General features: G+C 35.4%; 1 protein-coding gene and 1 pseudogene across 4 annotated transcripts in view; one reads left to right on the top strand and one right to left on the bottom strand.

Annotated features, from left to right (window-relative positions):
• Positions 1-24,916, bottom strand: part of POU2F1 (POU class 2 homeobox 1) — a 164,690-nt gene that overhangs the window by 83,619 nt on the left and 56,155 nt on the right. The window contains exon 1 of one of the 4 annotated variants that reach the window (XM_076000356.1): positions 7,655-7,732. The exons of the other annotated variants lie outside the window; for them this stretch is intronic. The gene's annotated coding sequence lies outside the window, so the exon portion shown is untranslated. Of the gene's footprint in view, positions 1-7,654; positions 7,733-24,916 lie in introns of those variants that run through there. 4 annotated transcript variants of the gene reach the window in all.
• LOC105881892 (small ribosomal subunit protein eS6-like) lies at positions 18,280-19,077 on the top strand (annotated as a pseudogene).

Here is a 24,916-nt window from a genome sequence, read left to right as displayed (position 1 = left end):
TCTAGCACTATACCTAGAATATATGAGGCCAGAAGAAAAATGGGAATTCATATCCATATATTCCTCAGGTAACAAGGTCCTTAGCTATTCTGCCTTTTTCTAACTTTCAGTCCTCTTATACTTGTTTTATATGTGTTTAGGGGTTTTTTTGGTTGTCCTAAGTGGAAGGATTAGAGAAAAGTTCTTCTACTCCATTTTTCCAGAAGCTTAAGTGCCTGTTTTATAATATCATGCACTCATTACTTGTTACTATAGCTAGTTTTGGACATGAAATTATCTAGTATTATCTTTTCAGTTGGCTACCAAAACTATCCAAGCTTCTTAAAATGAAACTTCAGTAGTTTTTTTTTCCTATTTTTATAAGAAATGGATTATTCCTCAAAGGTTTAGTAAAATCTGCCAATCAAAATAGGTGATTCTGGTGTCTTATTTGGTATAGAGTGATAGGTTTCTAGAGATGGGAAAGAGAAGATTTGTTTTTAACAGGTTCCTCAATTCTTTTAATGATTATGGCTTACTGAGGTTTTCAATTTCTTCTCAAGTCATTAGGAAACTCATAATTTTCTTTAAAAATTATCCATTTCACCTTGTTTTCAAGTTTATTAAAATAAGGTTGCTCACATAATTCTCAATAACATTTAAATATATAGAATCTGTATTTCTATCCTTTTGTTGTTGCTAGCGTTAACGGTACCTTTTCTTTTTTATCTTAATCATCTTAGATAATAGTATGTGTAGTCTGCATCTTTTCAAATAATTGGCTTTTAGTTTTGTTGTCCATCCCTTTTTAAATACTTTTTATTAGTTTCTGGTTTTATCTTTATTTCCTTCCTTTTACTGTTTTGGTGAATTTAGTCTCTCCCTGCATCCCCCAACCCCTTATTAACTTATTTATTTTCAGTAGTTCCCTGTTTTCTAATGACTACACTTATGGCTAAAAACTTCCCTCCAAGAAACATTTTAGCTATAGCCCATAAGTTTTGATACAGAGTTTGTTATTCAATGATATATTTTTCTTCTTTTTTTCTTGAGACAGAGTCTTGCTTTGTTGCCCAGGCTAGAGTGAGTGCTGTGGCATCAGCCTAGCTCACAGTAATCTCAAACTCCTGGGCTCAAGCGATCCTCCTGCCTCAGCCTCCTGAGTAGCTGGGACTACAGACTTTCGCCACCATGCCCGGCTGATTTTTTCTATATATATGTTAGTTAGCCAATTAATTTCTTTCTATTTTATAGTAGAGACGGGGTCTCGCTCTTGCTCAGGCTGGTTTCAAACTCCTGACCACGAGCAACCCGCCTGCCTCGGCTTCCCAGAGTGCTAGGATTACAGGCGTGAGCCACCACGCCTGGCCTCAATGATATATTTTTACCAATGTCCACCATGTTTCTGTAAGGCATTTAGCAATACATTTTTTTAGTTCCTTTTATCGTTGCTATTTTATTTTAATGGCATCGAGATAATGCAATGTATTTTATCACTTCTATAGAACTTGTCGAGACTTCTTTTAAGACACATTTGAGGTTAATTATTTGTAAAGGTTCCATATATACATAAAAATAGTGTTACTGTGTTTTTCCTCAGGGCAAAGCTAACAGTATTATTCTAATCTTCTCTGTGTTTGTAGAGAATGGAACAGTTAAGAATTTATCAATAGTTCCTTGGAATTACCAGTATTTGCTATACATACTTTTAAATTATATTTTTATGTATAGGGACATTCCTGTTGGTAGATTGTTCCTTTATCACTTTAAAGTTATCCTCCTATCCACTTCTGTCCCTTTTTTGGCCTCAGAATCCACTGTTATACCAGCCTTCTCTTTGATATTTTTTGACTGGCATTTCTTTGTACATTCATTAATCATCTTTTCAGTGTCATTTGCTTTTAGGTATGTCTCTTATAAAAAAAGATAGATGGGATTTTGATTTTTTAAAAATCTAATCTGAGTGTCTGCTTTTATCAGGTTTGTTTAACACATTTATTTCCTTTGTGATTACTAATATATTTAGTCTTTTCCCATCATAACACTTTATAGTTTTTATTTACTACCTGCCCCTGTTGTTGGTCTTATCTCCCTTCTTTCCTGGTTTGTATTAGATGCATTTTCTGTATTGCACCAAGAGTTTGGGAGTTATATAATTTTCTTTATATTCTTTTAGTGATTGTTTTAATCACTAAAAGAAATTTATATTTCTCTACCGAATTCTAAAGTCAATCTATATCCCTAAACCTTTTCCTAATGAGAAAAAGTCCTTACATAAATTATCTTCACACACACAAACTCCTTGAGTTTTTTGGATTCATTTTATATTCTGGCATTATTTGTTCCATAAATAATGTTCAATGAAAAGAACTCAGAGATGACATAACTGAACCAGAATTAACTTAAAAACATTAAAAAGTTCTCACTGTTCTTCATAAGTGACGGAATGTTTTCATATCATGAATGCAATCCATTTAAAACTGATTATATGCCTTGAAATTAAAAATAATCAATGTACAGAGCATCTCCATTACTGTGCTAATTATCTTTTACCCTTTAAAAGTAATAGCTCCTAAGAGTAGGATCAAGATAATAAAAAATGCCTAATTAAACTTAAATTTTCAAAAAAATCCCTTGTAAATAGGCTGTTATAATAAGGCAAAGCATCGATAACAAAGAATTTCTATCAATATGGAACTAATAGGGTTCCAAATTAAAAATAAATAAGAATAGAAGAAGCAAATTAACCAAAGGTGATGCAGCAGAAGCAAATCTGTCCAATTTACTTTATTATCTGTCATAAAAGAATGAACTTCCTTTTTATTACAATTCAGTCCAAAAGCCATAAGATGGGGCTACATAAGGCAGGCATCCGAGCTTAGGGAAGTGAGAGGCAGGGGAGCAGTAACCAGGAGACTGGTTATGTACAGGGAGATTAATCTAGTAAGTAAATATATTAAGGATAATGAGAGCTAAGTTTATCACTGCTGGAGAAGAGAACTAAAACCCAAAGAGAGAAAAAATTAGAATGAATTCTATGATGCTGAACTGGAATTTGAGGTTTTGGTATGAACACAATGGTTTGTAAAATATATAAATACAGAAATAAATATAAAGATCCAATGACACTCTACAAAAAAGACACCTGCACTCGAATGTTTATAGTAGCACAATTCATAATCGCAAGGCTGTAGAAACAGCCCAAGTGCCCATCAATCCAAGAATGGATTAATAAAATGTGGTATATGTATACCATGGAGTACTATTCAGCTCTAAGAAACAATGGTGATATAGCACATTTTATATTTTCCTGGTTAGAGCTGGAACCCATACTACTAAGTGAAGTATCCCAAGAATGGAAAAACAAGCACCAGATATACTCACCAGCAAACTGGTATTAACTGAGCAGCACCTAAGTGGACACATAGGTACTACAGTAATAGGGCATTGGGCAGGTGGGAGGGGGGAGGGAAGCGGGTATATACATACATAATGAGTGAGATGTGCACCATCTGGGGGATGGTCATGCTGGAGACTCAGACTTGTGGGGGGAGGGGGGAAAGGGCATTTATTGAAACCTTAAAATCTGTACCCCCATAATATGCCGAAATTAAAAAAAAAAGAAAGAAATATACCTTTAAGTAAATATACACATATTCATATATTCTATTCTCTAGCTCTGTCTACTGAGTGCCTGGGAGCTACAATTCTGCTACAGCAAGGAGAATACTTGGCAGCCAAACCTTGATTTCTAAATGCTGCTCTCTACTTTAAAGAACCAGGGATGCTCAAAGAAACTACTGGTGGAAGTGCTTTAAAAAATTATGAGAATATGTGAAAAAGACACCTGGAGGCCATTTTGAAGGGATTCCCATTAGCCAAATTTTGAACAATTTGGACAAAATATAAAAAAATAATGATAAATGGACTATAATATTACTTATAGGAATTCATGAGCTCATGCTGATACAAAGAGAGAGGAGAAAGCTTTTCCTTACAGCAGAATGCCAAATAACATAGAATAAATAACTAAAAAATCAACATTTGAAAACCATTACAGAGATAAGCAGTGCAGTAAAGAAACACCACCACGCTAAATCCAGTGGGTCAAAATTTGGTGATGAAAACAGTTTTCTCACAATAGTTATTCATTATAAACAGAAGTGCAACTTTACAGTGAAAAAGTCTAGCGAATATCACCTTAATCAAATGATCAAAGTTAACATCATCAGTCAACGGACAAATCAAAATTGTGCACCACCTGAAAGGATGTAATGAGAAGAGTACGCATCATTTCTGTGATACTCCTGTCAAAGATGCATGGCCTGAATCTCATTATGAGAAATCATCAGATAAACCCAAATTCAAAGACATTCTATAAAATGTATTCTCCCAAAGTGTCATGTATCTGAAAATCAAAAAAAACGAAAGAACTTTTCCAGATTAGAGAATAGTAAAGAGATACTACAACTTAATGCAATGCAGGATCTTAGATTGGATTATTTTATTGCAAGGGACATTTTGGGGACAAGTAAAAAATTTGAATAAAGTCTGTGTTAGCTGATAGTCATGTACTACTGTTAATTTCCTAAGTTTTATCTTTGTACTGTGGCTACGTAGAAGAATGTCCTTATTTGTAGGAAGTACACATTGAAGTATTTTGGGAAGATGGAACATCAAGTCAGCAACTTACTCTCAAAAGGTTCAGGGGCAAGTTATTTGTACTATTCTTTCAACTTTTCTGTAAATCTGAAATTATTTTGAAAAAGAGAAAAAGAAAAACTTTAACAAAAGAAGAAAAAAGAAACAGATCAACAAACTACCACACAGTGCCCGTTTTGTTATCCTAGTGTAGCTTTTCCCTCCCCATCCCTCAGAAACAATCACAACAACAGATGTATATTAACACTGGCAAGACTACAACTCTTACAGAATTCTGAAATATAGGTAATCTATCATCAAAATGCACTTGCAACAATTTAAACAGTATTCTGATGGGCATCTCAAGATCTTATGAAGTCCACATTTTAAAGACCTACATTTTATTAATGGAAGTTCAGATTTAAAGTCAGATCTAAGCACTGAGTCTTGAACAACTTTCCAAGGTTCGTGTCATCATTTATTTATTATCTGAAAAAAAAGAAAGAGTTTGAAGACTATTATAACCCAAAGTTCTATTAACTATTTTAGAAACTTAATTTTAAACAAACTCTCCCCAAATATAAGACAATATTAGAAAATGAATTTTAAAGGTAGTATTATAGATATATTGTCATGTTCTTTTATAACTACCATTTTAGTGTCACTAAAATGTGATGCCTGACTTTCCCACTTAAAAAACCCTTAATATCTGTTATGAACTGAACGGTGTCACCTCAAAAGATGTTAAAGTCCAAATCCCTTGTACCTGTGAATGTGACCTAATTTTGAAATGGGGACTTTGCAAATAAATGATCAAGTGAAGATGAGGTCACTAGGGTTGGCCCTATCCAATATGATTGTTGTCCTTATAAAAAGGGGAGATTTGAACACAGAGACAGATGGGATAGAGGGAAGATAAAAAGAGAGGCATAGAAAAGATTCTCCCTCACAGCCCTCAGCATGAACCAATCCTATGTTATAACCTGGACTTCTAGCCTTCGGAACAGTAAGACAATAAATTTCTATCCTTTTTTTTTTTTTTTGAGACAGAGTTTCACTTTGTTGCCCAGGCTAGAGTGAGTGCTGTGGCGTCAGCCTAGCTCATAGCAACCTCAAACTCCTGGGTTCAAGCGATCCTGCTGCCTCAGCCTCCCAAGTAGCTGGGACTACAGGAATGCGCCACCATGCCCGGCTAATTTTTTCTATATATATTAGTTGGCCAATTAATTTCTTTCTATTTATAGTAGAGACGGGGTCTAGCTCTTGCTCAGGCTGATTTCGAACTCCTGACCTCGAGCAATCCGTCTGCCTCAGCCTCCCAGAGTGCTAGGATTACAGGCGTGAGCCACTACGCCCAGCCTAAATTTCTATCCTTTAACCCACCCAGTTTGTGGTATCCTGTTATGACATCTCTAAAATACGAATCTAACACCTGAATCTTAATTTCCTTATTTGAAAAGTAGGAATATTTATGCTATCTCCCAAGGTTGTCCTTAAAATGAAAATGATATTTGAAAATAACTATGAATTATCAAAATGATATTATACTCTCTTGATAAATATTTAATAAATATTACTGTCAAGATTTTTCTCCTAGTATAAGAAAAAATTTTAAATGCTGCTCTTCAATATTTTCATGCTTTTTAACTAACTTTTAATCCATAGATCAGAAAATCATCTTTACTGTACAAAGTAAGAACAGAGAAACTTAACATTGTTAGGAGACTATCTGAACATGTCTGAAGTACAAGTTGGTTTTCTTTTTTATTTTCTCATGTTTTAAACCCCAAATAACATTTCTTAAAAAGTATAACATTTTCTCTTCTGAAAACTTAAAATTTGAAGGAAAAAAAAAGTCCTTTTGGTGGCCAGGTAAGCACTGTACAGAAATCTCAAGCAGTTATGATTCAAAGCGCTGGAAACAATCAACAGCATTTGGTGCTGCCAAAAGTAGATGAAAAAAGAATATGGAAGATTAACAAGAAGAGCATCCAAACAAAAAGAAATCATTCTTTACACAATGCTTTTTTTTTTTTTTTTTGCTCTACTTCCTGTACTACTATGTATACTAAAAACAAAAGAATATGTGTGAAGGTATCTAGCATATGCCTAGCATATTCAATAATATATTCATATATATAATATATATTGAATAATAATTCAATAAAATTAGCTGCTCCAGCCCTGCCCCTCCTCTTCCTTTTCTACTCAGAGGATGATGAGTAGTTGCAAATAATATTTAGGGTAGATCATCTTTCCAAATTGCCAGATAATGTCAACAAATTTCACATAATCTTTAAAAGCTCTGGTTAGAAAGAAGTTTACTAAAAAAGAGTACCAATCAATGTATCTCACCTTATGTAAAATCCTAACATATGACTGCCCAAAGTAGAAAGGTACCAGGCGTCACTCTGCATTGAGTAAGGTAAAAAAAAAAAAAAAAAAAAGAAAGGTACCAGGCAATCTAATGCACACTGTTTCTCATTATGAATAGCTTAAATGCACATAAATTAAAATTCTTTGCTATAAGCTCTCCACATTTTACCAGGAATAAAATTTATATGACATGAGCTAATAACAGACTCTAATATTCATGTAGGTCATTTGTAAAATGGTAAAATATAGGTTATAATATTCTGATGACTAGATTAGTTTTACAAAACTATTATTTACAAAGTGCTTCTAAACTATCACAGAGATTATTGCTGTTATATTATTACAGAATACAGATGACATAAAAATATATTTATATACTCTACTTACATTTCACAACTTTTTCAAAAGAGACCAGAGTCTAACCTAAGTACTAGGGCCAATCCTAAACTATTTTCCATTGCTGTCTAGGTCACAGGTATCCCAAGCATCACTCCATCATATCAACAAATATCAAACAAATTTCAGAGTTAAAAATTTAAAAATATATATATTTGAGAAGTCATTTTAATAGCCATTCCACAAAATAAAAGGTAATCATAACACCTGGATTTACCAGAGGCTACTAAATTAATAGCTTTATTTAGCAAAAAATATTTACCAGGTATAGAAAGACTGCATTCTTTCTTTGAACTGATTCATTGAAAACTGAGAGTAGTTTGGTAATTAAAAAGGCAGGAAAGCTCTTCTTACTTTTCCAGTCTATGAATACAAAAAGAGAAAAAGGCAAAACTGAGTAAGCTGTATAAAATGACCTAACACTTTAAGAGGGCACAATTATACACAGTGGGGAACACCATATGACTCATCAAGGCATATTAGCTGCCTTATGCAAGCACCTCTCTTATGCCTATTTTCTCATTTACAAAGCAGAGATAACTAGTACCACCCCTTACTAAAGGAACATGGAGGTAAATAAGAAAGTTCTTTGAACGTGTATTGTAAGGTTCTATTCTTCTACTCTTTCATGAAAATTGGATAAAACACTCTACTTAGATTTTCTTTAAAGGCTGCATTTCACTAACATAAAAAAAACAAAAAAACAAAAAACCTGACCAAACCTAACATTTGGGTTTGTAAGTATCTACTTCAATTTGCTATACATATATATACACACACACACACACACACACACACACATATAGATTATAGATATAGATTGATATAGGTGACTATAGTTGTAAAGTATTCTAAAAAAAGATACAAGATCACATTTTATATTTAGAAAATGAGAAAGGCCAACACTTTGATACACACGAGTGTGGAAATTCAACGTCACCGGTTGACCACCAACCACACTCCTTGTCATGAGGCCTCAGAATCCTGATCAGTACAGAGTTCGAGCAGCCTCAACCAACAAAGAGGAATTGATACATGCTCTGACTCTCATTTGCCGTATACCTATGCTGTATGGCTATTTTTGAATTAGTATAACTAATTAGTATAACTGTATAAATTAGTATGACTGGGCCGGGTGCGGTAGCTCGCACCTGTAATCCTAGCACTCTGGGAGGCTGAGGCGGGCAGATCCCTCAAGGTCAGAAGTTCCAAACGAGCCTGAGCAAGAGTGAGACCCTATCTCTACTAAAAACAGAAAGAAATTAATTGCCCAACTAAAAATATATATAGAAAAAATTAGCCGGGCATGGTGGCACATGCCTGTAGTCCCAGCCACTCGGGAGGCTGAAGCAGAAGGATCGCTTGAGCCCAGGAGTTTGAGGTTGCTGTGGACTAGGCTGATGCCACAGCACTCTAGCCTGGGCAACAGAGTGAGACTCTGGCTGAGAAAAAAAAAATTAGTATGACTGATCAAGCAGTATAAGGAATTAATGAAAACTATACAAATTTACATAATCAATACTCACAATAGCCCATATCATTTTTTTCTATACATTCAGTAATGTTCCTGTTTCATGAAACTCTGAACCAACAGCTTGGGTTCATTGGTGCAAACAAAATCAAATGTATAAATAGTTCAAACTGTCTTCTTAAAAAGGAGTTGTTTTTGTGACAGAAGTGGATCACAGTGGCTTATACTACTTAAAAGTAGAGATCAACTTAAACTTCCACCATGATTCTCTAGCAGTGGTCAAAAACTTACTAAGCTATTTTATTAAATAATACAACTGAAAAGAAAGAAATGGAATTCTTTCTCTCTTGAAAAATTATGACCTATACATATTTTAAGTTCTTTAAGAGCACGAAAAGAAAATCTTTAAATTTTAAGAGGATATGCCTAAAACAAAATAAAACAAAAAGCACCTTAAGGAAAAGAGATAGCAAGACATTGAGAAAAATAAATACACAAAACAAACTAAAACTTGAAGTACCCACTAAAACCCTCCAGAGTAGGATCTGTAATGAATAAGGAAAACCCACCCACCCTTCCAATATAGTGGTTACAAACAGACGAGCTCTTTCTGATTGCCCATTGGCACATGTTGAGACCTTTTATTCTTTTGAAATGTCCCCAAACTTAAATTGGATGCAAATAAGCCAGGTGTGGTCCTTATAACAGTAATCCTGCTAGTCCCTACTGTGTTTCCATAGCAACATGCACAGCTGGCAATGGCAAAGAAGTTGTACTGGCCTCAAAGTGGTTTAAAAAGTTTCAATACTCATTGAGTGAAATAACAATTATAGTATCTTACTTAAGAACAAATACAAAGCAAAAATCCTATCTTTACTTGAAATATTAAACAAAATCAAACCAAATGTTTTCTGCTAGTCCAAAGTGGCTTTGAGCCTAGCAGCCACTAATGGGTCTGTGAGAAGTTACAAAACAAAACAAAGTTTAAATGGTAGTAAATCTTTTCCTTAAATAAATTTAATACCACTGCTCCTTGCTTTTATTCATATTAAAAGTGTTTTTACAGCACTGATTCTCAAAGGGCAATACTTGGGTCAGCATCAGCATCACCTGAGACCTCACTGGAAATGCAGATTCTCAGGCCCTACCCCACACCTCCTGAATCAGAAACTCTGGGGGTGGAGGATCCAGCAATCACTTAAAATCCAGCAATTTAAACAAACTTTCTAGAAGATTCTGAACCACTGATTTACAGTGTCAAACTTCAGAGGAGACTGAAATATGAAATAAAAAAAATGCAATGCTTTATCCTACTCCTTGCAACTAAGTGAGGGATAATAGCAAAACAAAATGTGAAGAACTCACTCACTGGCCTCCTGACTTAAGTCGGCTGGCTAGTATATCACTGTCTAAAAGGTATCCAGAGACTAGCAGTGGTTTCATTGTGTCTTTCATTCTTTCCACATGCCAAGCACCAAGGGAAAAATCAGGTGTCTTTTCATGATTACTCAAGGAGAGGAGGGTTTCTGCACATAGGATACTAAATACACTACCAATCACAACCCATTTCCAATCACTGAGGTCTTCACACACAACTGCAAACCTAAACTAACCATATATTCCTTTATAAGAGAATAACTTTTCTAAGATATTAAACATGTAAGGATGAGTATGAAATTTGAGTTATACATTTTAACATTCCTTACTACTTATCAGAATTAAAAAAAAAACATACAAGGATGCAGTTCTTTCTCAGTATCTAACTGATTAGATACTGCTTTCATGTACTACAAAACACATTTTTCATTTTTCCCTTAACTTCAATATAACCACTTACAACTCCTTCCATTATTTCTTTTCTTTCCATATTTCTAATGGGCAGCACTTCAAAGACACAGCTAAACCAGTGACATTAAGGTGACCAACGACACACAGAGAGACTTAATAGAGAAAAGCCACTGGGTAAATCAAAGATGCCATATGCTATTAAAATTGATGAATTCAAGCCAACTTATTTTTTGAAGCTCATAATTAAAAATAAATTTATAAACACCTTCAATATTACACCCAAAAATATGCTTTTAAAATTGTATTTTAAGTGAATATAAAGACCAGCCAAAATTTAACACCACCACCACCAAAAAAAAAAAAACACCTGGAAATTCAAAGGGAAACATTTGTTTACTTACTCTCAGGATTATCTTATAATCTGTTTTATGATAAGAAATATGAAATTTACTCATAGGTCAGATTTTTTTACTCTACATACAAATCAGGAAACAGAAAAGAATGTACATTTAACTTGTTTTCTTCTGCTTGCCTTTTTTTTTCTTAAATTAGACAATGCTTGCATCATAGGTACATTATTTACTTAAATTTTCAAGGAACATTTTTACTTAAAGAATAAATTCAAATGTCAATTTCTAAGTTTAATGTATTTTCAGCATTTACTCTAGTCTTCTGGAAAAAAAAATTCAAAAGAAACGAATCCTGGAGTCATCACTGTCTTATTCTACATCAAAGCAGCAATGTAGAATTCAGGCCCCTCTGGCACACACTCTGTGTTAAATGTTAGTGTTCCTTAGGGTTCACCTCCAGCCCACTTCTTACCATACACCAGTGATTGTCAAAGTATTGTCTTTGTGCTACTATTGGGCCAGAACTGATACAAAAATGCTGATTCTGTTGACTGCAGTATTTGACAGAGGAGTACATACTAGCAGTATATGCTGGTTGCCATTCCAACTCTACCCAATTGAAGAAGAGCTAAGACATTTAGAAAATAACCTCAGCGGAAAGGAAGGACCTGTATGATTTATCCCATCCCCCTAGCTAATGACCTGCTCAAGAGGAGACTGTATTTCAAAATCTTAATTCTGACCAATGAAATCAAGGACAGAGCTCCTGGATTTTTCTGATAGTTATTTTTACTTTTTTTTTTTTTTTTTTGAGACAGAGTCTCGCTTTGTTGCCCAGGCTAGAGTGAGTGCCGTGGCGTCAGCCTAGCTCACAGCAACCTCAAACTCCTGGGCTCAAGCAATCCTCCTGCCTCAGCCTCCCAAGTAGCTGGGACTACAGGCATTCGCCACCATGCCCGGCTAATTTTTTGTATATATATTAATTGGCCAATTAATTTCTTTCTATTTATAGTAGAGACGGGGTCTCGCTCTTGCTCAGGCTAGTTTCAAACTCCTGACCTCGAGCAATCCGCCCGCCTCGGCCTCCCAGAGAGCTAGGATTACAGGCGTGAGCCACCGCGCCCGGCCTATTTTTACTTTTAATAGAGAACACTAAGTGGTTCCTTTCTCTGGACATGGACAAGGAAGCATATTTCCCTGGCTGCTGCTGGCAGTTATCTTGCAACCATTAGGGAAAGAAGATGATGGCAAACACCACATTGAAGAGCAGAGTCAAAATACAGCCCAGTCCTACTGTCTCTGAAGCTCCTAGTCTCTGACTTACATTAGCCAACCAAACTCCTTTGTGTTTAAGCCAGTTGGTCACCTGAAGCTGAAAGCAACCTACCAATAACAAATACATAAATTATTAACACTTATGAATGTAGAGTTCACACAACTTGAAATTAGGGAGTTACCAGAGTTTTCTAAGTATTTTTTCCAGTGTTCTGGTTAAGAAATGTGGCTGCCACATACTCTGCAAAACTCATGCATACATAATATGGACAAATTGGAATTTCCAAAATTTGGTCCTGTTATTAGTACACAATCCATATTAAGTTATGGTTTTCAATTTCAATTATTCTTTGTCTCACATATCAATTTAATTATATACTTGCATACCTGTTCCAACATTTCTAGCCTATAATTTTTCAAAAATCAGCCTTCATGAGATACAAATCATTCAAGTTCAATCCTCATATTTCACACTACAGTGTTCTGCATATAATTGGAATATGTAGGATGAGCTATAGGTATGATTCCACTTTTATCTATACCTATAGACATATCTATGTACATACAAAAAAGGAGTTGTAGGTTTATACCAAATGGTTTATTTTACCATATACATTTCTATTTTTTTTTTTTTGTTTCAATCTTTCAAGGAAGATTTTTTTCAAATACAAGGCTCAGGTTGCTTAGAAATAATATAAATCTGAATTACTTCTGACCATCTCTCCATTTGGTCTGAATTTAAGTCTCGTGTTACCTAAATGCAAAAAGACTAATTGCATGAACTTCTAAAATGCTGCCCTTACTGAGTCTCCACCAATAATCCATCTCCTCCAGTAGGGTAAATTCTTTGTCCAACAGATGACTTAACCGTATGTGAACTAAAGAAAACTTTCTACTTGTAATGTTTTTTGTTAGATAAAATAAAAATTTTAAAAGATTGTAAATATTACCACAGCTACTACAGACCCTTTCTAAATTATCTGTACCAGAAAGTAGTAGCTCTAGAATGTATCTCTTTTATAGGCTCTACTTACTTCAAACGCACTCATCATGCAATTACAAAAAAAAGTTCACTATGACCTTTAAGTCATAGTTCTCTGTTCTCTGTGGTCAAGAAAAAGGCCTTCTATAACCCATTCAGATTAGAATGGTTATGATAACACCAAGTAACTGATTCAATAGGACATTACGAGAAATATTTTATTACAATTTTGGCCTCTGAATCATGTTCATACTCCACAAAAAAATGAAAGCAGAAATTTCTAAAGCTTTCCTTGGTGCTTCAGAGACTAAACTTGATATACATAACAGTTGTCAACAACGTTCAAATGCAGAGTGAGGAAAAAATTCTAAGCAATGAGGAATGGTTATTATTTAAAATGGCATCAATAAATATGGTAAATTTTAGCTAAATCAAATCAAGATCCTATCTTGAATTAGTATACAGTCTGTGTTGTCATTCTTCCTTCTAATATAATAGATATTGTAATAGAGATTTTTTTAGATAGTAACGAAAAGGCAAGTCAAAAAAGCAGTATCTACTTTACCTATAAGAAGCCTCAACAGCTCTTCCTCCCTAGTCTAGAAGCACTGAGAAGAGACAAGGCAATATAAATATTTGTGAGCATGTATGAGTGTATGAACACATACACTTTTCTAACATGAATTTGAAAGAAAACAAGTCAGACAATACAACAGGCATGCCAGATCTTAGGCGCTCCAAGCCAGCACCACACCTACTAGATAGCCAGAATTCATTTTGCCCACTAGGAAGACAAGAAAGCATCTATAGCATTATCATGCAAATAACTTCCCCTACCTCAGACTGTTTAGGAGGTCATATGAGGCTATTAAAATTCTCTGTGCTAAGCTTTAATATGCTAGTAAATTGATTTTATTTTCACCTTGGAAAATTTCCTAAACAATATGCTAACATGCTATAAGAGAATGTTATACTTGATATGAGAGAGGCACCTAGCACATGCCCCCACCCTGCAAAATTAAAACCTTAACATTTGTTTCCCTTATTTATAGACCACTTCCCCACAATCTCCTTTTACTTAGAGACTATCAGGATCCAGACATTTTACCATATTGCCTAGATCCATTCTTGCAAATATTATCACCTGTTTGCCTAAAATAATCTCAATACTAAATAACAAATTAAATAGGTAAAGAGTACAGGCCATTAATGAAAATACAAGGGAACAACTAATCATAACATATAATCAGCTTGTGCAAACTACCACTGAACCTTTTCCAGGGTTTTCCCTTATCACTGAAGAAAAACAGTTTAAGCACTGCTGTCCAGTATCATTAGATTTAGAATCAAATCTAACATAAAAGGCAATCTTTCCTGGTTTTTGCAAATAGCAAAGGATAAGAGCTTTAGAGCAGAGAGAAATGTTAGCAATGATCAATGCAACCCCTAAACTGTATAAACAAGGAAATGATGTGCAAGGTTGCATGGTTTATTTAAGGACACTGTGACTGAATGGCATAGCTGAAATTAAGATCCATTTTCTGACTCCTAGTCGAGATAAGTGTTCTTCATTACATTGACCCCTCCCCTTCAAAAATGTATATTTTCCAAAAATTGTATAAAATGACTCTTTAAAAAGTAATCAATGTTATGGCAATCTTTAAAAGCATACTGATCATGAGTAATTATTCTCAAAAGATAATTGTATGGTAAGTGTTCACACATTCATTTACTCAACAAATAATTCTGAGAGATTATTAGGTATAGGGCACTGTACTCTGCTCCATAAGGCCAGAAAGATGAATCAGAAGTGATTCTGATCTTCAGAAGCTTCAGTCTGGGAGATTGATAAGCTAGAACATTAAAATGATATTAAAAATGATAAAAAATGATATTAAAAATCTATAATTTGAGTAAAAGCTAAAAAAATGTTTTTACTTTGGATAAAAGGGTACAAACATATGCACATCTCAATACAAGAGAAAAAGTAGTTTTCATGCAATTTTAAAGGTTTCTTATTCACACAGAAAATCTATATATAATTACATACTTATGGAATGAAGTTTATTGTAAAGAAAATAGACTAAATGCTTAAATTATGTAACATAATTTGGGATTTTGGATCTCCTTCAAAGGGCTTCCATATCTAAGACACTATAATCAGTCACTCTCTTTTATCTATATAAAAACATAGATTTATAATTCAACTAATTTAGCAACTATTTTAATGTTCTTATATTACAATAGGGTCACTAAAAAGTGTCTAAAAGACAACAGACCACAAGTTAGCAAATAAATCAAACATCTTAGACCAAATGTTTTCCATTTGGGTTTGCGTTCCACTGGCCAAATATAGACTAGGGTAAAAATTAGAGTAACTCATAACACCTGAGTCAGTGAAAGATAAGAATTTTAAGTTATGACAATCTAGCATGATTTTTAGACCATCATAAAATCAAAATTAATTTCTACAAAACATGTCAGATCACATTAAGCTATCAAGTTAATATACCCTCTCAACACTTACAGTACACAGGAATGTACTGCAAGCTTATTTACATGATGGATGTTTCTGTCCCAGTGGCTTCATTTCGATATTCCAGTCTCTGAATGTCACCTCTTCAGAGAGATCCTCCCTTACCATCTAATTTAAAAAACACTGCCCCTCCCAAATCACTATCATGTCACCTGATTGGATTTTTTCTATGTACATCTCATAATTTTAAAACTTGTTCATTTGTTTGGTTTCTATTTATCCCTACTAGAAGGTAAGCTTCCTGAGCGCAGGCACTTTAGCAATCTTGTTCACTACAGCAACCTTGGTACAATGCAGAACATGGCAAGTGCTCAAAAATATTTGCTGAATGAATGAATGGTGCCCCCCAAATCAACAAATATTAGATCAGGGATATTAAGCCTTAAGTCCACAATAAAACTCCTTGAAAGAAACTAGTTCCAAAACAGATAGAAATATATGCTCAGAGCACTCACCCTCTCACAGAGTATCTAAAATTCAAAAGTTTGAAAAATAAAAAAAACTAAAATGTGAAAGCACTGTTAACAAATACTTCTTTTTTAAAGTTAGGGCCATAGGGACAAAGAATAGCTTCTGGTTTGTGATGTTCTTGGCCATTTAAAGAGCAACAAGTTCTATTTTATTTATTATATCTTAATAACATTTCCTCAAGATTAGAATTGATTCTCAGAAACAATAAATTTAGAACTCTCTTCAAATTAATGGATGTGAAATCTAAGAACATTCTGAGTAGAAATTCCAGATTCAAATTATATATATCAACATCAATATTTAGGATGTTGGTAAATACGAGGCAGGGTCAGTTAATACCTAAACTAAAATCTGCTAAGCAGCCTATAAGTAGACACAAATCTTTTAAGAAATCCAGCCATTCCAAATCTCTTCCTAGCGACACTGACTATATCTCTTTACTTTCCAAGATAAGACCAATCATGTTAGGAGTTCTGTTGAGATTTCAGCTTCTCTCTGAAAAATTCTGAATATGAAGTCAATTCCACGGTTTGCCATGGTTGAATAAGAAAACACACTACTTTGGGAAAATGTATATATCATTTCTCTGTAAGTCAAGCCTTTATTATGTACCAAGGACTTAAAATAAGTCTGTTCAGTTTACTCAGATTTACCCACATCACCAATTTCTTTGCTCACCATTTCCCTTTACATCACAGTCTTTCCTTCTGGGTTCAATTTCTTTCTCTCATAAGTACATCCTTTAAAAGTTCCTTTGGTGAATGTGTAATGCTAGCAAATTCATTTTTTATTTGTCCAAAAAGGTCACTTCATCTTTATTCTTAAATAAAAGTTTAAGATGGGTAAAAATTTAAAGGTTGGCAGTTATTTTCGCCTGGCATTTTATATTTTCACTGTTTTTAAGTTTCTACTGTTGCTATCGAGCACTTTAAAAATGTGGCTCTTTTATGGACAATTATCTATTTTCTCTATTAAGATATTCTGTTTATATTTAATTTTCAGTAATTTCACTATAATATGTCTAGGTATAGAATTTTTACCTATTCCACTTAGGGTTTCACTATGCTTCCCAAAGCTGAGAATTCATGCCATTTATCAATTCTAGAAAATTCTCAGCCAGTATGTTTTGAACTGATAACAGCTGAGAACTACTCCAATTAGATTCATTTTAAACTTCATTTTATTCTCCTTATCTCTTCTTTGTTATATTTTTCATTTTTAACTACTAATTCCTGAGATTTATTAACTCACTCTTCAAAACACATCTAATCTACTGCTGAATTTGTCCACTGAGTTTCTAAATTTCAGTAACTATTTTTTTCCTTTCTAGAAATTGTGTTTTTTTTTGTTTTTTGGGTTTTTTTTTTTTTTTTTTGCCAAATCTGGTCATTTTTAGTTTGTGTCCTTGTTTTCAAATTCCTTTTAATATTAAAGTGTTTTTAAATGAACTCAAATAATAAATCTGATAATTTCAATAATCTGAAGTCCTTGGGGGAGGAGGGTGTCTACTTCTTTTTTTATTTTTAATTTTTTAAATATAAAATATTTATTCTTAATTTTTTCCCCTTAACATGTTTCTATGGATTCTGAATATGTTTTTAGTTGGCCAATTAATTTCTTTCTATTTTTAGTAAAGATGGGGTCTTGCTCTTGCTCAGGATGGTTTCGAACTCCTGACCTTGAGCAATCCTCCCACCTGGGCCTCCCAGAGTGCTAGGATTACAAGCGTGAGCCACCGCCTGGCCCAACTTCTATTGTTACTTCTACTCTACTATTTGGCCATAATCTTCTTTTCCAACTTTACCTTTCATTATTCCTTTACTTTCCCTAATCCAGTCAAATGGAATTACTTATAACCATGATTTTATGCACCTGTCCTATCACTTTTCTTCTTTGTTCATGTTCTTGGCATTGGCAACCTCCATACCCCATAAATATTCAGATCCTACCCCATCCCTCAAGATCTATCTTCACTAAAGAAAAAAAAAAATCGCTCTTTTTCGTGGCACCTCGGAGGCAATCAGCTGCTTCATGATGAAGCTGAATATCTCCTTCCCAGCCACTGGCTGCCAGAGACTCATTGAAGTGGACGATGAACGCAAACTTCATACTTTCTATGAGAAGCGTATGGCCACGGAAGTTGCTGCTGACGCTCTGGGTGAAGAAGGGAAGGGTTATGTGGTCCGAATCAGTGGTGGGAACGACAAGCAAGGTTTCCCCATGACGCAGGGTGTCTTGACCCATGGCCGTGTTCGTCTGCTACTGAGTAAGGGGCATTCCTGTTACAGACCAAGGAGAACTGGAGAAAGAAAGCGCAAATCTGTTCGTGGTTGTATTGTGGATGCCAACCTGTTCTCAACTTGGTTATTGTAAAAAAAGGAGAGAAGGATATACCTGGACTGACTGATACTACAGTACCTCGTCGTCTGGGGCCCAAAAGAGCTAGCAGAATCCGCAAACTCTTCAATCTGTCTAAAGAAGATGATGTTCGCCAGTATGTTGTGAGGAAGCCCTTAAATAAAGAAGGTAAGAAACTAGGACCAAAGCACCCAAGATTCAGCGACTTGTAACTCCACGTGTCCTGCAACATAAACGCCGGCGTATTGCTCTGAAGAAGCAGCGCACTAAGAAAAATAAGGAAGAGGCTGCAGAATATGCTAAACTTATGGCTAAGAGAATGAAGGAGGCCAAAGAAAAGCGCCAGGAACAGATTGCCAAGAGACGTAGGCTGTCCTCTCTGAGAGCATCTACTTCTAAGTCTGAGTCGAGCCAAAAATAAGATTTTTTGAGTTAAATAATAAATAAGACCATATCCTAAAAAAAAAAAGAAAAAGAAAAAAAAATCTAGTTTCATTGTCACTTTTTCCATGAAGCCTACTCTGAATAACCTTCTTGAGAAGAGTATCTGTCCCAACTCAACTCTGCAGCTTCCTGTAAACCTACCACAGCGCCTTGCCTGAAGAAAAAACAGCAACTAAGAAATAAACATTTGCCCAGGACACTAGAGAAGAAGTTAAATTCTTACAAGGAAGACTGGGCTTGAACTCTGATATCCTCTCTAATTCTAAGGTTTTGTGATTTTATAAAACCTTTATTAAAATAATCTTAAAATATATCTGAAGTACATACCACTATTTGTGTTTTAATAGCTGGAACTACAGGAGTGAGCCACCATACCTGGCTAATTTTTCTATTTTTTTGTAGAGACAGGGTCTCGCTTTTGCTCAGGCTGGTCCTGGTCTGGAACTCCTAACCTCACGTGATCCTCTTGCCTCGTCCTTACAGAGTGATAGGATTATAGGCATGAGCCACCTGGCCAGGCCATCCTCTTTTAATCCTAATAAAACCCTATAAAGCAGTCAGTCTTTATTTTACAGATGAGGAAAGGAGTGTCAGGTAGATAGTCCTGATACAAATGCTCTGCAAGTGGCAGAATTAAGCTTCAAATTTGATCTTTTAACTTCAAGCCTACTGCTCTTATACCAACATTACAGCTGCCAAGTGATTTAGAATATAATTTAATTTCCACATCTAAGTAAACAAAGAAAAATATGTTGAAAATACCAAACATGAATGAAATATGCATAGCAAATAACCAAAAGTTATTCTTTTATACTTGCAACAAAAAAATGTTTTTCAGCAAAGCAAAACAACTCATCTACTCAGCATGTTCAATTCAATCAACAAAGATTTATTGTGAAAGGCACTAATAGAATTCTAAAAGTAAAAGGCTAAGAATAATATTAAAGTGAAAAGTCTACCATTGTATGTATTAGAGTTTATGGTGATATTGAAGATTTTATAAGATTAAAATATCAAGTTATTCTCCATTTTCATTAAAAAGTCCCTTTTAAGAAAAATTTAATCTAATATTGACAAAATTCACATAATACTGACATAAAATAACAATAAAGAATCCTCACAAGGCAGTGTTGTATAAGAGCAGGGTTTCCCATTTTTGCCTCCACATCAGAACATAGCAAGGTGAAGACTGCCTATGCTGAAATGTATCAAATCTTGGTTATATCAAAGATTATCTATTTTTTGAAAAGTTTCTTGAACCATTCACCGTGGGAATGTGAGCAGTGCCCTACTGAACAAATTCAATGACCCCTATGTAATCACCTTCCTTAACTAACTACTTGACCTTCTGAGCATACTAGTTCCCCCCAAATGGTGGATTTTAATGCACACAGCTCCTAGTTAGTCACACCATGACCTGCCTCAAGGAACATGGCTCCTCCTTTAAAAGCCCATGATCTCCATTGGTCAGAGAAACCATTTGAGGCAGCTTCTTCCACCCTCCTGTCAATAGAAAAGAATCAAAACTCTGGAAAATAATTTAAAGAGGTTTATTCCAAGTGAAGTATGAGGGACATGGCCCGGAGCCACGTCCAAGAAGCAAGTGGTCTTGCTGTGGTTGGGTTACAGTTTCGTTTTATACGTTTTAAGGAGCCAGGAATTACACATAAAGCCATAAATCAATACACAAAAGATGTATATTGGTTTGGACTGAAAAGTTGGGACGCCTCAAAGTGGGGAGGGAAGGGGAATCATAGGTTACAGGTAGATTTAACGATTCTTTGATTTGTAATTGGTTAAAAAAATGAAGCTTTGTCTAAAGGCTTGGAATGTTTTAAGTTAAGGAGGTCTGTTAATCAGAAACAAGCCACCAGATATATACTCAGGTCACAAGATCTATTGGGTAAATTGAGGACCTGAAGGTATGGTTCAAGCTTTGTCTTGGGTAGCCTTATGGCCAGCAACTCAGCTTTAGGGTATTTCTGGGGTCCCACTGATCAAGATGGGGTACATTCAGTCATCTGAGGGGCTTAAGATTTTGCTATAGTTCACACTCCCAAGACATCTGTTGTATTAAGAATTCCTTTTTCCCCTGGCAAACATCGTTGTCTCAATAATTGGACCTAGACCAAAACCCCTTGTGGTTTCAACAACAGGAAGGGCAATGTGAGTACAGTAGGATATTTTCAAATAACTGAAAAATAAACTAGAAATGGATTTTAAGTCTTGCTCATTATTATTCTGTCAAATAACAACGGAAAGAGTGCAATACACAGCCCAAGTTTGGCATAACGATTTAATTGAAGATGGCAAACTCTCACTACATAAAAGCCAGGACAGCAGGAGATGCATGGTGGTCTAACAGAGAGCAAAAACAGTTGAAGCCAGAGGGCTGGCCTTCTAGCTCTCATTCTATTACTAAGAACCTTTGTGATTTTTAAATTACTGACCAATCTGTGAAATGAAAAAGTTGCTATAAATATTCTCTATGGTGCTTTTCAGATTAGAAACATCCAATTTTCAGTTAAGACAAAAAAATACCAACATTTATTATATTTGGACATTAACTTTAAGACATACACTATTTAGAGCAGATAGAAAGCTGAATCATTAAGAAAATTAAAATTATCCTCAATTGAGAACACTGTCCCAGACCCATATAATCTTACTTAACACCCCCTTTTCTGTGCTTCCTTTTCCAGCCTTGAACTCTCCTCAATTCTGATTACCGGAATGCTCTTCCACATTCAGCAGACCAATCTTTTGTTATTCAAACAATTCTTAAAACTTTAAATAAATCTCAAGCAGCATAATTACATCCCAGGGTTCTAAAAGCAAGAACATTTACATGCTACTGAAAGGTATTCTTGGATACAAAATCTCCACTGGACAGGTTCTTTACTTTGTCAATTAAATTTGCCTAATATGTCCACCTGGTTAACCGTGGAATAGTTGTACTAATATCTTTCATCTGTCTAATATTCAGTTCTCTATGTCTTTAAGTTCTGATATTCTTCCTCTTAATAGCTACCACTTATTGAGCCCTTTCCATAGTCCAGTACTTGCTCTAAGCATTTTGCATACATTAGCCTCAAAAAAAGCTCAATGTACAGAGGAGGCAAGAGGGATACAGAGAGGCAGGGGACCAGGACTCAAACTCTGATGGTCTGGTTTTATTATAGAACTGCATTCTTAACCCCTGCCTCCTAAATGCTGGTAAATACTGCATCTACTCCACCTAGTCAAGATTTTATGATGAGATCATATGTAGTCTCAAGGTTTTATTTGTTTTGTATTTTTTGTTCTTTTGTTTTTCTTACAAGAGCATAAGAAAAACAAACTAGTGAGATAGTTGTTTGCACAAATTAGTATCCTGACACGGGCATTATTCTGTAAGTCCATCACATGGCCTATACATAGTTGCTCCTCAAAAAATACTGGTTGAATGAATTCCTAAAATATCCTAAATTCTTATAATAATCCAGATTGAAGTCCTTCAAGTATTTTGTCTTTCTAGACTTTAATTATCCATTTTCTGGACTTTCCTTTACTGATGCACTCCCAAATTTCATATTGGCAGAAACTTAATTCCCAAATTCATATGATAGAGGTGGGGGCCCTTAGGAGTTAATTGGATTGATTTTATTTATTTATTTATTTCTGAGACAGAGTCTCACTTTGTCGTCCAGGCTAGAGTGCCATGGCATCAGCCTAGCTCACAGCAACTTCAAACTCTTGGGCTCAAGGGACCTCCTGCCTCAGCCTCCCAACTAGCTGGGACTACAGGCATATGCCACATGCCTGGCTAATTTTTTTCTCTTTATATTTTTAGTTGTCCAGATAATTTCTTTCTATTTTTAATAGAGACGGGGTCTCACTCTTGCTCAGGCTGGTCTCAAACTCAACTCAAGTGATCCTCCTGCCTCAGCCTCCCAGAGTGCTAGGATTAGAGGTGTGAACCACCACGCCCAGCCTGGTAATTGGGTTTAGATAGTCATCAGAGTGGGGCCCCCATGATGGGACTGGTGGCTTTATAAAGAATAGAAAGAGAGACCGGAGTTGACATGCACACTTTTGCCCTCTGGCCATGTGATGTCCTCTGCCATGTTATGACACAGTAAGAAGGCCTTCACCAGAGGTTGCCACCATGCTTTTGGTCTTTCTAGCCTCTAGAACCATGAGAAATAAATTTCTTTCCTTTTTAAGTTATCCAGTCGGTCTGTTACAGAAATAAAAAACAGACTAAGATAAATCTACATATAGTGCATAGAGATCATTTTGGTACAAGAGCAGAAAAACACTTGCTGTTTCTAATAACCTTTCTCCTAAAATCCAGAACTAGTCTTTTGGCCATAGTACATCAATCTGTTATCTTCAAATAAATGACAATGAGTTTTAAATTCTCTCTTTAGTAATAGCTTGAAAATCATCATCCTACAAGTATAAACTGGATTCTTTCCCCCAAAACACTTTATTTTAAACTTTCATGCTATAGTTCTTTTACCATTTTTCCTTACTCAGATAATCACAGGCATTTGCTACCACTCCCAATGCTTTGTGTACATTTTAAATAAGACTGGTATATAAATGGACCTCTGGAGAACTGTATAACTTACATTTCTTCATCTAAACCAGACCCAAATAAAGACTGAACACTCTACCCTCCTCCTATGGGGATATAATCTTAAAGCTTAAAATTTAAGCTTAAATCTTAAAATTTAAGGCTGCAGTTCCCAACCCCCAGGCTGGTAGACCAGGACCAGCTGTGGCCTGTTAGGAGCCTGGCCGCACAGCAAGAGGTGAGTGGTGAGCACGTGAAGCTTCATTTTATTTACAGCGGCTCCCCATTGTTCACATCACCACCTGAGTTCTGCCTCCTGTCAGATCAGCCACAGCATTAGATTCTCCCATCCAAGTACAAACCAGGCCTGATCCTGCTTAGCTTCTGAGATCAGACAAGATCAGGGGCCTTCAGGGTGGTATGGCCATAGACACAGCATTTGATTCTCATAGGAGCACGAATCCTACTATAAACTGCACAAGGGATCTGGGTTGTGTGTTCTTAGTGACAGTCTAATACCCGATGATCTGAGGTGGAGCCTAGGCGGTGATGCTAGTGCTGGGGAGCAGCTGCAAATACAGATTATCATTAGCAGAGAGGTCTGACTGCATAATAAATGTAATGTGTTTGAATCATCCCCAAACCATTCCACACCCCCTTCCCCCCATGGAAAAATTGTATTCCATGAAACTGGTCTCTGGTGCCAAAAAGGTTGGGGACTGCTGATTTAAGGTCCTTAACTTTGATGGAATGGGGGGGGGGGCGCAAAATACTATTTCTATGAATGCCTTTGAAAATATGATTTGCATTAGTGTTACCTGGCATTTCAAAAGCACTTAATAGATGTGAGTGCCATGTGTTCCTGCTTTATTGCTACAACACAGCATAGTAACAAGCACATATGGACACTTAATAAATGCCTTTGGCATGAGGGCTGCTTGAAATCTAAGCTGATAATTTAGCACAATTAATTTCAGAGAAAGGGTTAGAAAGAAGGAATAACTTCCTTTTTATGTTTAGTGAGGACTGAAAAAAAGGATGAGACTACTGAAAGACCATGCAAAGGAAACTAACTCAGGGAAAAGGCTGAAGAGAGGGCAAAGGCCTACAAAAGGCTAAATTAAAATCATTTCAAAGAAAAGACAAGAAAAATTGGTTTGTAACACATCTTGACTTTCACCTTTAAACAAAGTAAGGGTCATGTAAAAACCTAATGTTTACTATCTTTATAAAGGTAACTGTCAACAGTACTGTTCATACCTTTAAGTAATTCTGGCTGACACTGGCA

This window comes from Microcebus murinus, chromosome 2 (assembly GCF_040939455.1).
Source record: "Microcebus murinus isolate Inina chromosome 2, M.murinus_Inina_mat1.0, whole genome shotgun sequence".
Taxonomy (NCBI): Eukaryota; Metazoa; Chordata; class Mammalia; order Primates; family Cheirogaleidae; genus Microcebus; species Microcebus murinus.
This window is presented reverse-complemented; position numbering and strand designations above follow the sequence as displayed.